Source organism: Sebastes fasciatus, chromosome 17, assembly GCF_043250625.1.
Source record: "Sebastes fasciatus isolate fSebFas1 chromosome 17, fSebFas1.pri, whole genome shotgun sequence".
Lineage (NCBI taxonomy): Eukaryota > Metazoa > Chordata > Actinopteri > Perciformes > Sebastidae > Sebastes > Sebastes fasciatus.
This window is the reverse complement of record NC_133811.1, coordinates 3,538,836-3,548,835: the sequence shown is the minus strand read 5'-3', so window position 1 is coordinate 3,548,835 and position 10,000 is coordinate 3,538,836. Positions and strand designations below refer to the sequence as shown.

The 10,000-nt window shown below is 42.6% G+C and overlaps 18 non-coding genes across 18 annotated transcripts in view; 9 read left to right on the top strand and 9 right to left on the bottom strand.

Annotated features, from left to right (window-relative positions):
- Positions 1-43, bottom strand: part of LOC141755469 (5S ribosomal RNA) — a 119-nt gene extending 76 nt beyond the window's left edge. The window contains exon 1 of the ribosomal RNA XR_012591171.1: positions 1-43. This exon is cut by the window's left edge and continues 76 nt beyond it. This is a non-coding gene — a ribosomal RNA (5S ribosomal RNA).
- A 596-nt stretch (positions 44-639) lies between these two features.
- LOC141755572 (5S ribosomal RNA) lies at positions 640-758 on the top strand. Its single transcript, XR_012591268.1, has one exon. It is a non-coding gene; the product is annotated as a 5S ribosomal RNA (ribosomal RNA).
- A 298-nt stretch (positions 759-1,056) lies between these two features.
- On the bottom strand, positions 1,057-1,175 carry LOC141755213 (5S ribosomal RNA). Its single transcript, XR_012590922.1, has one exon. It is a non-coding gene; the product is annotated as a 5S ribosomal RNA (ribosomal RNA).
- Positions 1,176-1,771: 596 nt separating this feature from the next.
- LOC141755467 (5S ribosomal RNA) lies at positions 1,772-1,890 on the top strand. The gene has a single exon (XR_012591169.1). It is a non-coding gene; the product is annotated as a 5S ribosomal RNA (ribosomal RNA).
- Positions 1,891-2,207: 317 nt separating this feature from the next.
- LOC141755211 (5S ribosomal RNA) lies at positions 2,208-2,326 on the bottom strand. The gene has a single exon (XR_012590920.1). It is a non-coding gene; the product is annotated as a 5S ribosomal RNA (ribosomal RNA).
- A 596-nt stretch (positions 2,327-2,922) lies between these two features.
- On the top strand, positions 2,923-3,040 carry LOC141755610 (5S ribosomal RNA). The gene has a single exon (XR_012591305.1). It is a non-coding gene; the product is annotated as a 5S ribosomal RNA (ribosomal RNA).
- Positions 3,041-3,338: 298 nt separating this feature from the next.
- On the bottom strand, positions 3,339-3,457 carry LOC141755468 (5S ribosomal RNA). Its single transcript, XR_012591170.1, has one exon. It is a non-coding gene; the product is annotated as a 5S ribosomal RNA (ribosomal RNA).
- Positions 3,458-4,053: 596 nt separating this feature from the next.
- LOC141755571 (5S ribosomal RNA) lies at positions 4,054-4,172 on the top strand. The gene has a single exon (XR_012591267.1). It is a non-coding gene; the product is annotated as a 5S ribosomal RNA (ribosomal RNA).
- A 317-nt stretch (positions 4,173-4,489) lies between these two features.
- LOC141755210 (5S ribosomal RNA) lies at positions 4,490-4,608 on the bottom strand. The gene has a single exon (XR_012590919.1). It is a non-coding gene; the product is annotated as a 5S ribosomal RNA (ribosomal RNA).
- Positions 4,609-5,204: 596 nt separating this feature from the next.
- LOC141755602 (5S ribosomal RNA) lies at positions 5,205-5,323 on the top strand. Its single transcript, XR_012591297.1, has one exon. It is a non-coding gene; the product is annotated as a 5S ribosomal RNA (ribosomal RNA).
- A 298-nt stretch (positions 5,324-5,621) lies between these two features.
- LOC141755438 (5S ribosomal RNA) lies at positions 5,622-5,740 on the bottom strand. The gene has a single exon (XR_012591141.1). It is a non-coding gene; the product is annotated as a 5S ribosomal RNA (ribosomal RNA).
- A 596-nt stretch (positions 5,741-6,336) lies between these two features.
- LOC141755515 (5S ribosomal RNA) lies at positions 6,337-6,455 on the top strand. The gene has a single exon (XR_012591215.1). It is a non-coding gene; the product is annotated as a 5S ribosomal RNA (ribosomal RNA).
- A 317-nt stretch (positions 6,456-6,772) lies between these two features.
- Positions 6,773-6,891, bottom strand: LOC141755384 (5S ribosomal RNA). The gene has a single exon (XR_012591088.1). It is a non-coding gene; the product is annotated as a 5S ribosomal RNA (ribosomal RNA).
- Positions 6,892-7,487: 596 nt separating this feature from the next.
- On the top strand, positions 7,488-7,606 carry LOC141755514 (5S ribosomal RNA). The gene has a single exon (XR_012591214.1). It is a non-coding gene; the product is annotated as a 5S ribosomal RNA (ribosomal RNA).
- Positions 7,607-7,904: 298 nt separating this feature from the next.
- LOC141755209 (5S ribosomal RNA) lies at positions 7,905-8,023 on the bottom strand. The gene has a single exon (XR_012590918.1). It is a non-coding gene; the product is annotated as a 5S ribosomal RNA (ribosomal RNA).
- A 596-nt stretch (positions 8,024-8,619) lies between these two features.
- On the top strand, positions 8,620-8,738 carry LOC141755474 (5S ribosomal RNA). The gene has a single exon (XR_012591176.1). It is a non-coding gene; the product is annotated as a 5S ribosomal RNA (ribosomal RNA).
- A 317-nt stretch (positions 8,739-9,055) lies between these two features.
- LOC141755208 (5S ribosomal RNA) lies at positions 9,056-9,174 on the bottom strand. Its single transcript, XR_012590917.1, has one exon. It is a non-coding gene; the product is annotated as a 5S ribosomal RNA (ribosomal RNA).
- Positions 9,175-9,770: 596 nt separating this feature from the next.
- Positions 9,771-9,889, top strand: LOC141755473 (5S ribosomal RNA). The gene has a single exon (XR_012591175.1). It is a non-coding gene; the product is annotated as a 5S ribosomal RNA (ribosomal RNA).
- The last annotated feature ends 111 nt before the right edge of the window (positions 9,890-10,000 follow it).

Below are 10,000 nucleotides of genomic sequence, written 5' to 3'. Positions count from 1 at the left end.
ATCAGACTAGATCGGGCGTGTTCAGGGTGGTATGGCCGTAAGCAACAGCACTGGTGACAAAACGGCCCTTTATAGATGTCTATCACTGCCGCCGTGAACGCCTGTGTGCATTTCTGCTCATAGGGACATTAGCATATTTACAGAACTTCTGGGCAAGGAGCTCTGATTACAGTGACACAGTTTCCCCACATGAATGATAAACACTATCTACGACAGAGGTGAGATTGTAACTACGCTGCTTGAATGCAGGTTTGAGGTCCTTTTTTCTATTTTATGCTACTTTATACTTTATTTTACAGGGATAGATTGGAGTTTTTACGCCACTACGTTTGTGATTGTTATTGCGACTTTGTACATTTAGATTTGACATTTAAAACGTGATTGTTTCAGAAAATATGGCGCAGCATGATACTTGAAAATGCTGCTTACACAGCAATACTGCAGTGATAATAATCCAATAATAGTTTTAGCCTGTAACAATGTAACACTGACAGAGTTTCTTACAAAGGCCATTTTTGTCATTATACTGAGAATATCTGTTTGTGTTCCTGACAATCTGCAGCTGCTACCTGTATGGGCAGAATACCAAAACGTTGTGTTACAGCATCTTTAAATGGCCTTTTTGTTGCAGCAAATGTTGCTTACGGCAATACCACCCTGAACACGCCCGATCTCGTCTGATCTCGGAAGCTAAGCAGGGTCGGGCCTGGTCAGTACTTGGATGGGAGACCGCCTGGGAATACCAGGTGCTCTAAGCTTTTTCACTTCTCTTTTACAAACAGCAGAGGGTGCTGCTGCTTCTTCGATGGACACTGGCAGGCACTGATGAAAATCAATAGAATGGTGTACACACAATGTCAATGCTTTACAAAGATTTTTTAAAGAGCAGATCACGAGTTACAAGTGTATATCATTATATCATAAACTAATTAGAAGCTGATCAATTTCACTCAGAAAAATTTTGTAGGAGCGAGGAATGATGAAATTCAACATCCAGAGACAAGCTGCTCTGGTTTTCAAAGTCTCCACCGTGAAGTTTGAAAAGAGAAGTGAAAAAGCTTACAGCACCTGGTATTCCCAGGCGGTCTCCCATCCAAGTACTGACCAGGCCCGACCCTGCTTAGCTTCCGAGATCAGACGAGATCGGGCGTGTTCAGGGTGGTATGGCCGTAAGCAACAGCACTGGTGACAAAACGGCCCGTTATAGATGTCTATCACTGCCGCCGTGAACGCCTGTGTGCATTTCTGCTCATAGGGACATTAGCATATTTACAGAACTTCTGGGCAAGGAGCTCTGATTACAGTGACACAGTTTCCCCACATGAATGATAAACACTATCTACGACAGAGGTGAGATTGTAACTACGCTGCTTGAATGCAGGTTTGAGGTCCTTTTTTCTATTTTATGCTACTTTATACTTTATTTTACAGGGATAGATTGGAGTTTTTACTCCACTACGTTTGTGATTGTTATTGCGACTTTGTACATTTAGATTTGACATTTAAAACGTGATTGTTTCAGAAAATATGGCGCAGCATGATACTTGAAAATGCTGCTTACACAGCAATACTGCAGTGATAATAATCCAATAATAGTTTTAGCCTGTAACAATGTAACACTGACAGAGTTTCTTACAAAGGCCATTTTTGTCATTATAGTGAGAATATCTGTTTGTGTTCCTGACAATCTGCAGCTGCTACCTGTATGGGCAGAATACCAAAACGTTGTGTTACAGCATCTTTAAATGGCCTTTTTGTTGCTGCAAATGTTGCTTACGGCCATACCACCCTGAACACGCCCGATCTCGTCTGATCTCGGAAGCTAAGCAGGGTCGGGCCTGGTCAGTACTTGGATGGGAGACCGCCTGGGAATACCAGGTGCCTTAAGCTTTTTCACTTCTCTTTTACAAACAGCAGAGGGTGCTGCTGCTTCTTCGATGGACACTGGCAGGCACTGATGAAAATCAATAGAATGGTGTACACACAATGTCAATGCTTTACAAAGATTTTTTAAAGAGCAGATCACGAGTTACAAGTGTATATCATTATATCATAAACTAATTAGAAGCTGATCAATTTCACTCAGAAAAATTTTGTAGGAGCGAGGAATGATGAAATTCAACATCCAGAGACAAGCTGCTCTGGTTTTCAAAGTCTCCACCGGAGAAGCAGCGGCGCCCCGTGCTGTTTGGAAAGAGAAGTGAAAAAGCTTACAGCACCTGGTATTCCCAGGCGGTCTCCCATCCAAGTACTGACCAGGCCCGACCCTGCTTAGCTTCCGAGATCAGACGAGATCGGGCGTGTTCAGGGTGGTATGGCCGTAAGCAACAGCACTGGTGACAAAACGGCCCTTTATAGATGTCTATCACTGCCGCCGTGAACGCCTGTGTGCATTTCTGCTCATAGGGACATTAGCATATTTACAGAACTTCTGGGCAAGGAGCTTTGATTGCAGTGACACAGTTTCCCCACATGAATGATAAACACTATCTACGACAGAGGTGAGATTGTAACTACGCTGCTTGAATGCAGGTTTGAGGTGCTTTTTTCTATTTTATGCTACTTTATACTTTATTTAACAGGGATAGATTGGAGTTTTTACTCCACTACGTTTGTGATTGTTATTGCGACTTTGTACATTTAGATTTGACATTTAAAACGTGATTGTTTCAGAAAATATGGCGCAGCATGATACTTGAAAATGCTGCTTACACAGCAATACTGCAGTGATAATAATCCAATAATAGTTTTAGCCTGTAACAATGTAACACTGACAGAGTTTCTTACAAAGGCCATTTTTGTCATTATACTGAGAATATCTGTTTGTGTTCCTGACAATCTGCAGCTGCTACCTGTATGGGCAGAATACCAAAACGTTGTGTTACAGCATCTTTAAATGGCCTTTTTGTTGCTGCAAATGTTGCTTACGGCCATACCACCCTGAACACGCCCGATCTCGTCTGATCTCGGAAGCTAAGCAGGGTCGGGCCTGGTCAGTACTTGGATGGAGACCGCCTGGGAATACCAGGTGCTCTAAGCTTTTTCACTTCTCTTTTACAAACAGCAGAGGGTGCTGCTGCTTCTTCGATGGACACTGGCAGGCACTGATGAAAATCAATAGAATGGTGTAAACACAATGTCAATGCTTTACAAAGATTTTTTAAAGAGCAGATCACGAGTTACAAGTGTATATCATTATATCATAAACTAATTAGAAGCTGATCAATTTCACTCAGAAAAATTTTGTAGGAGCGAGGAATGATGAAATTCAACATCCAGAGACAAGCTGCTCTGGTTTTCAAAGTCTCCACCGTGAAGTTTGGAAAGAGAAGTGAAAAAGCTTACAGCACCTGGTATTCCCAGGCGGTCTCCCATCCAAGTACTGACCAGGCCCGACCCTGCTTAGCTTCCGAGATCAGACTAGATCGGGCGTGTTCAGGGTGGTATGGCCGTAAGCAACAGCACTGGTGACAAAACGGCCCTTTATAGATGTCTATCACTGCCGCCGTGAACGCCTGTGTGCATTTCTGCTCATAGGGACATTAGCATATTTACAGAACTTCTGGGCAAGGAGCTCTGATTACAGTGACACAGTTTCCCCACATGAATGATAAACACTATCTACGACAGAGGTGAGATTGTAACTACGCTGCTTGAATGCAGGTTTGAGGTCCTTTTTTCTATTTTATGCTACTTTATACTTTATTTTACAGGGATAGATTGGAGTTTTTACGCCACTACGTTTGTGATTGTTATTGCGACTTTGTACATTTAGATTTGACATTTAAAACGTGATTGTTTCAGAAAATATGGCGCAGCATGATACTTGAAAATGCTGCTTACACAGCAATACTGCAGTGATAATAATCCAATAATAGTTTTAGCCTGTAACAATGTAACACTGACAGAGTTTCTTACAAAGGCCATTTTTGTCATTATACTGAGAATATCTGTTTGTGTTCCTGACAATCTGCAGCTGCTACCTGTATGGGCAGAATACCAAAACGTTGTGTTACAGCATCTTTAAATGGCCTTTTTGTTGCAGCAAATGTTGCTTACGGCAATACCACCCTGAACACGCCCGATCTCGTCTGATCTCGGAAGCTAAGCAGGGTCGGGCCTGGTCAGTACTTGGATGGGAGACCGCCTGGGAATACCAGGTGCTCTAAGCTTTTTCACTTCTCTTTTACAAACAGCAGAGGGTGCTGCTGCTTCTTCGATGGACACTGGCAGGCACTGATGAAAATCAATAGAATGGTGTACACACAATGTCAATGCTTTACAAAGATTTTTTAAAGAGCAGATCACGAGTTACAAGTGTATATCATTATATCATAAACTAATTAGAAGCTGATCAATTTCACTCAGAAAAATTTTGTAGGAGCGAGGAATGATGAAATTCAACATCCAGAGACAAGCTGCTCTGGTTTTCAAAGTCTCCACCGGAGAAGCAGCGGCGCCCCGTGCTGTTTGGAAAGAGAAGTGAAAAAGCTTACAGCACCTGGTATTCCCAGGCGGTCTCCCATCCAAGTACTGACCAGGCCCGACCCTGCTTAGCTTCCGAGATCAGACGAGATCGGGCGTGTTCAGGGTGGTATGGCCGTAAGCAACAGCACTGGTGACAAAACGGCCCTTTATAGATGTCTATCACTGCCGCCGTGAACGCCTGTGTGCATTTCTGCTCATAGGGACATTAGCATATTTACAGAACTTCTGGGCAAGGAGCTCTGATTACAGTGACACAGTTTCCCCACATGAATGATAAACACTATCTACGACAGAGGTGAGATTGTAACTACGCTGCTTGAATGCAGGTTTGAGGTGCTTTTTTCTATTTTATGCTACTTTATACTTTATTTTACAGGGATAGATTGGAGTTTTTACTCCACTACGTTTGTGATTGTTATTGCGACTTTGTACATTTAGATTTGACATTTAAAACGTGATTGTTTCAGAAAATATGGCGCAGCATGATACTTGAAAATGCTGCTTACACAGCAATACTGCAGTGATAATAATCCAATAATAGTTTTAGCCTGTAACAATGTAACACTGACAGAGTTTCTTACAAAGGCCATTTTTGTCATTATAGTGAGAATATCTGTTTGTGTTCCTGACAATCTGCAGCTGCTACCTGTATGGGCAGAATACCAAAACGTTGTGTTACAGCATCTTTAAATGGCCTTTTTGTTGCTGCAAATGTTGCTTACGGCCATACCACCCTGAACACGCCCGATCTCGTCTGATCTCGGAAGCAAAGTAGGGTCGGGCCTGGTCAGTACTTGGATGGGAGACCGCCTGGGAATACCAGGTGCTCTAAGCTTTTTCACTTCTCTTTTACAAACAGCAGAGGGTGCTGCTGCTTCTTCGATGGACACTGGCAGGCACTGATGAAAATCAATAGAATGGTGTACACACAATGTCAATGCTTTACAAAGATTTTTTAAAGAGCAGATCACGAGTTACAAGTGTATATCATTATATCATAAACTAATTAGAAGCTGATCAATTTCACTCAGAAAAATTTTGTAGGAGCGAGGAATGATGAAATTCAACATCCAGAGACAAGCTGCTCTGGTTTTCAAAGTCTCCACCGTGAAGTTTGGAAAGAGAAGTGAAAAAGCTTATAGCACCTGGTATTCCCAGGCGGTCTCCCATCCAAGTACTGACCAGGCCCGACCCTGCTTAGCTTCCGAGATCAGACGAGATCGGGCGTGTTCAGGGTGGTATGGCCGTAAGCAACAGCACTGGTGACAAAACGGCCCTTTATAGATGTCTATCACTGCCGCCGTGAACGCCTGTGTGCATTTCTGCTCATAGGGACATTAGCATATTTACAGAACTTCTGGGCAAGGAGCTCTGATTACAGTGACACAGTTTCCCCACATGAATGATAAACACTATCTACGACAGAGGTGAGATTGTAACTACGCTGCTTGAATGCAGGTTTGAGGTCCTTTTTTCTATTTTATGCTACTTTATACTTTATTTTACAGGGATAGATTGGAGTTTTTACTCCACTACGTTTGTGATTGTTATTGCGACTTTGTACATTTAGATTTGACATTTAAAACGTGATTGTTTCAGAAAATATGGCGCAGCATGATACTTGAAAATGCTGCTTACACAGCAATACTGCAGTGATAATAATCCAATAATAGTTTTAGCCTGTAACAATGTAACACTGACAGAGTTTCTTACAAAGGCCATTTTTGTCATTATACTGAGAATATCTGTTTGTGTTCCTGACAATCTGCAGCTGCTACCTGTATGGGCAGAATACCAAAACGTTGTGTTACAGCATCTTTAAATGGCCTTTTTGTTGCTGCAAATGTTGCTTACGGCCATACCACCCTGAACACGCCCGATCTCGTCTGATCTCGGAAGCTAAGCAGGGTCGGGCCTGGTCAGTACTTGGATGGGAGACCGCCTGGGAATACCAGGTGCTCTAAGCTTTTTCACTTCTCTTTTACAAACAGCAGAGGGTGCTGCTGCTTCTTCGATGGACACTGGCAGGCACTGATGAAAATCAATAGAATGGTGTACACACAATGTCAATGCTTTACAAAGATTTTTTAAAGAGCAGATCACGAGTTACAAGTGTATATCATTATATCATAAACTAATTAGAAGCTGATCAATTTCACTCAGAAAAATTTTGTAGGAGCGAGGAATGATGAAATTCAACATCCAGAGACAAGCTGCTCTGGTTTTCAAAGTCTCCACCGGAGAAGCAGCGGCGCCCCGTGCTGTTTGGAAAGAGAAGTGAAAAAGCTTACAGCACCTGGTATTCCCAGGCGGTCTCCCATCCAAGTACTGACCAGGCCCGACCCTGCTTAGCTTCCGAGATCAGACGAGATCGGGCGTGTTCAGGGTGGTATTGCCGTAAGCAACAGCACTGGTGACAAAACGGCCCTTTATAGATGTCTATCACTGCCGCCGTGAACGCCTGTGTGCATTTCTGCTCATAGGGACATTAGCATATTTACAGAACTTCTGGGCAAGGAGCTCTGATTACAGTGACACAGTTTCCCCACATGAATGATAAACACTATCTACGACAGAGGTGAGATTGTAACTACGCTGCTTGAATGCAGGTTTGAGGTGCTTTTTTCTATTTTATGCTACTTTATACTTTATTTAACAGGGATAGATTGGAGTTTTTACTCCACTACGTTTGTGATTGTTATTGCGACTTTGTACATTTAGATTTGACATTTAAAACGTGATTGTTTCAGAAAATATGGCGCAGCATGATACTTGAAAATGCTGCTTACACAGCAATACTGCAGTGATAATAATCCAATAATAGTTTTAGCCTGTAACAATGTAACACTGACAGAGTTTCTTACAAAGGCCATTTTTGTCATTATACTGAGAATATCTGTTTGTGTTCCTGACAATCTGCAGCTGCTACCTGTATGGGCAGAATACCAAAACGTTGTGTTACAGCATCTTTAAATGGCCTTTTTGTTGCTGCAAATGTTGCTTACGGCCATACCACCCTGAACACGCCCGATCTCGTCTGATCTCGGAAGCTAAGCAGGGTCGGGCCTGGTCAGTACTTGGATGGGAGACCGCCTGGGAATACCAGGTGCTCTAAGCTTTTTCACTTCTCTTTTACAAACAGCAGAGGGTGCTGCTGCTTCTTCGATGGACACTGGCAGGCACTGATGAAAATCAATAGAATGGTGTACACACAATGTCAATGCTTTACAAAGATTTTTTAAAGAGCAGATCACGAGTTACAAGTGTATATAATTATATCATAAACTAATTAGAAGCTGATCAATTTCACTCAGAAAAATTTTGTAGGAGCGAGGAATGATGAAATTCAACATCCAGAGACAAGCTGCTCTGGTTTTCAAAGTCTCCACCGTGAAGTTTGGAAAGAGAAGTGAAAAAGCTTACAGCACCTGGTATTCCCAGGCGGTCTCCCATCCAAGTACTGACCAGGCCCGACCCTGCTTAGCTTCCGAGATCAGACGAGATCGGGCGTGTTCAGGGTGGTATGGCCGTAAGCAACAGCACTGGTGACAAAACGGCCCTTTATAGATGTTTATCACTGCCGCCGTGAACGCCTGTGTGCATTTCTGCTCATAGGGACATTAGCATATTTACAGAACTTCTGGGCAAGGAGCTCTGATTACAGTGACACAGTTTCCCCACATGAATGATAAACACTATCTACGACAGAGGTGAGATTGTAACTACGCTGCTTGAATGCAGGTTTGAGGTGCTTTTTTCTATTTTATGCTACTTTATACTTTATTTTACAGGGATAGATTGGAGTTTTTACTCCACTACGTTTGTGATTGTTATTGCGACTTTGTACATTTAGATTTGACATTTAAAACGTGATTGTTTCAGAAAATATGGCGCAGCATGATACTTGAAAATGCTGCTTACACAGCAATACTGCAGTGATAATAATCCAATAATAGTTTTAGCCTGTAACAATGTAACACTGACAGAGTTTCTTACAAAGGCCATTTTTGTCATTATAGTGAGAATATCTGTTTGTGTTCCTGACAATCTGCAGCTGCTACCTGTATGGGCAGAATACCAAAACGTTGTGTTACAGCATCTTTAAATGGCCTTTTTGTTGCTGCAAATGTTGCTTACGGCCATACCACCCTGAACACGCCCGATCTCGTCTGATCTCGGAAGCTAAGCAGGGTCGGGCCTGGTCAGTACTTGGATGAGAGACCGCCTGGGAATACCAGGTGCTGTAAGCTTTTTCACTTCTTTTTTACAAACAGCAGAGGGTGCTGCTGCTTCTTCGATGGACACTGGCAGGCACTGATGAAAATCAATAGAATGGTGTACACACAATGTCAATGCTTTACAAAGATTTTTTAAAGAGCAGATCACGAGTTACAAGTGTATATCATTATATCATAAACTAATTAGAAGCTGATCAATTTCACTCAGAAAAATTTTGTAGGAGCGAGGAATGATGAAATTCAACATCCAGAGACAAGCTGCTCTGGTTTTCAAAGTCTCCACCGGAGAAGCAGCGGCGCCCCGTGCTGTTTGGAAAGAGAAGTGAAAAAGCTTACAGCACCTGGTATTCCCAGGCGGTCTCCCATCCAAGTACTGACCAGGCCCGACCCTGCTTAGCTTCCGAGATCAGACGAGATCGGGCGTGTTCAGGGTGGTATGGCCGTAAGCAACAGCACTGGTGACAAAACGGCCCTTTATAGATGTCTATCACTGCCTTCGTGAACGCCTGTGTGCATTTCTGCTCATAGGGACATTAGCATATTTACAGAACTTCTGGGCAAGGAGCTCTGATTACAGTGACACAGTTTCCCCACATGAATGATAAACACTATCTACGACAGAGGTGAGATTGTAACTACGCTGCTTGAATGCAGGTTTGAGGTGCTTTTTTCTATTTTATGCTACTTTATACTTTATTTTACAGGGATAGATTGGAGTTTTTACTCCACTACGTTTGTGATTGTTATTGCGACTTTGTACATTTAGATTTGACATTTAAAACGTGATTGTTTCAGAAAATATGGCGCAGCATGATACTTGAAAATGCTGCTTACACAGCAATACTGCAGTGATAATAATCCAATAATAGTTTTAGCCTGTAACAATGTAACACTGACAGAGTTTCTTACAAAGGCCATTTTTGTCATTATAGTGAGAATATCTGTTTGTGTTCCTGACAATCTGCAGCTGCTACCTGTATGGGCAGAATACCAAAACGTTGTGTTACAGCATCTTTAAATGGCCTTTTTGTTGCTGCAAATGTTGCTTACGGCCATACCACCCTGAACACGCCCGATCTCGTCTGATCTCGGAAGCTAAGCAGGGTCGGGCCTGGTCAGTACTTGGATGAGAGACCGCCTGGGAATACCAGGTGCTGTAAGCTTTTTCACTTCTCTTTTACAAACAGCAGAGGGTGCTGCTGCTTCTTCGATGGACACTGGCAGGCACTGATGAAAATCAATAGAATGGTGTACACACAATGTCAATGCTTTAC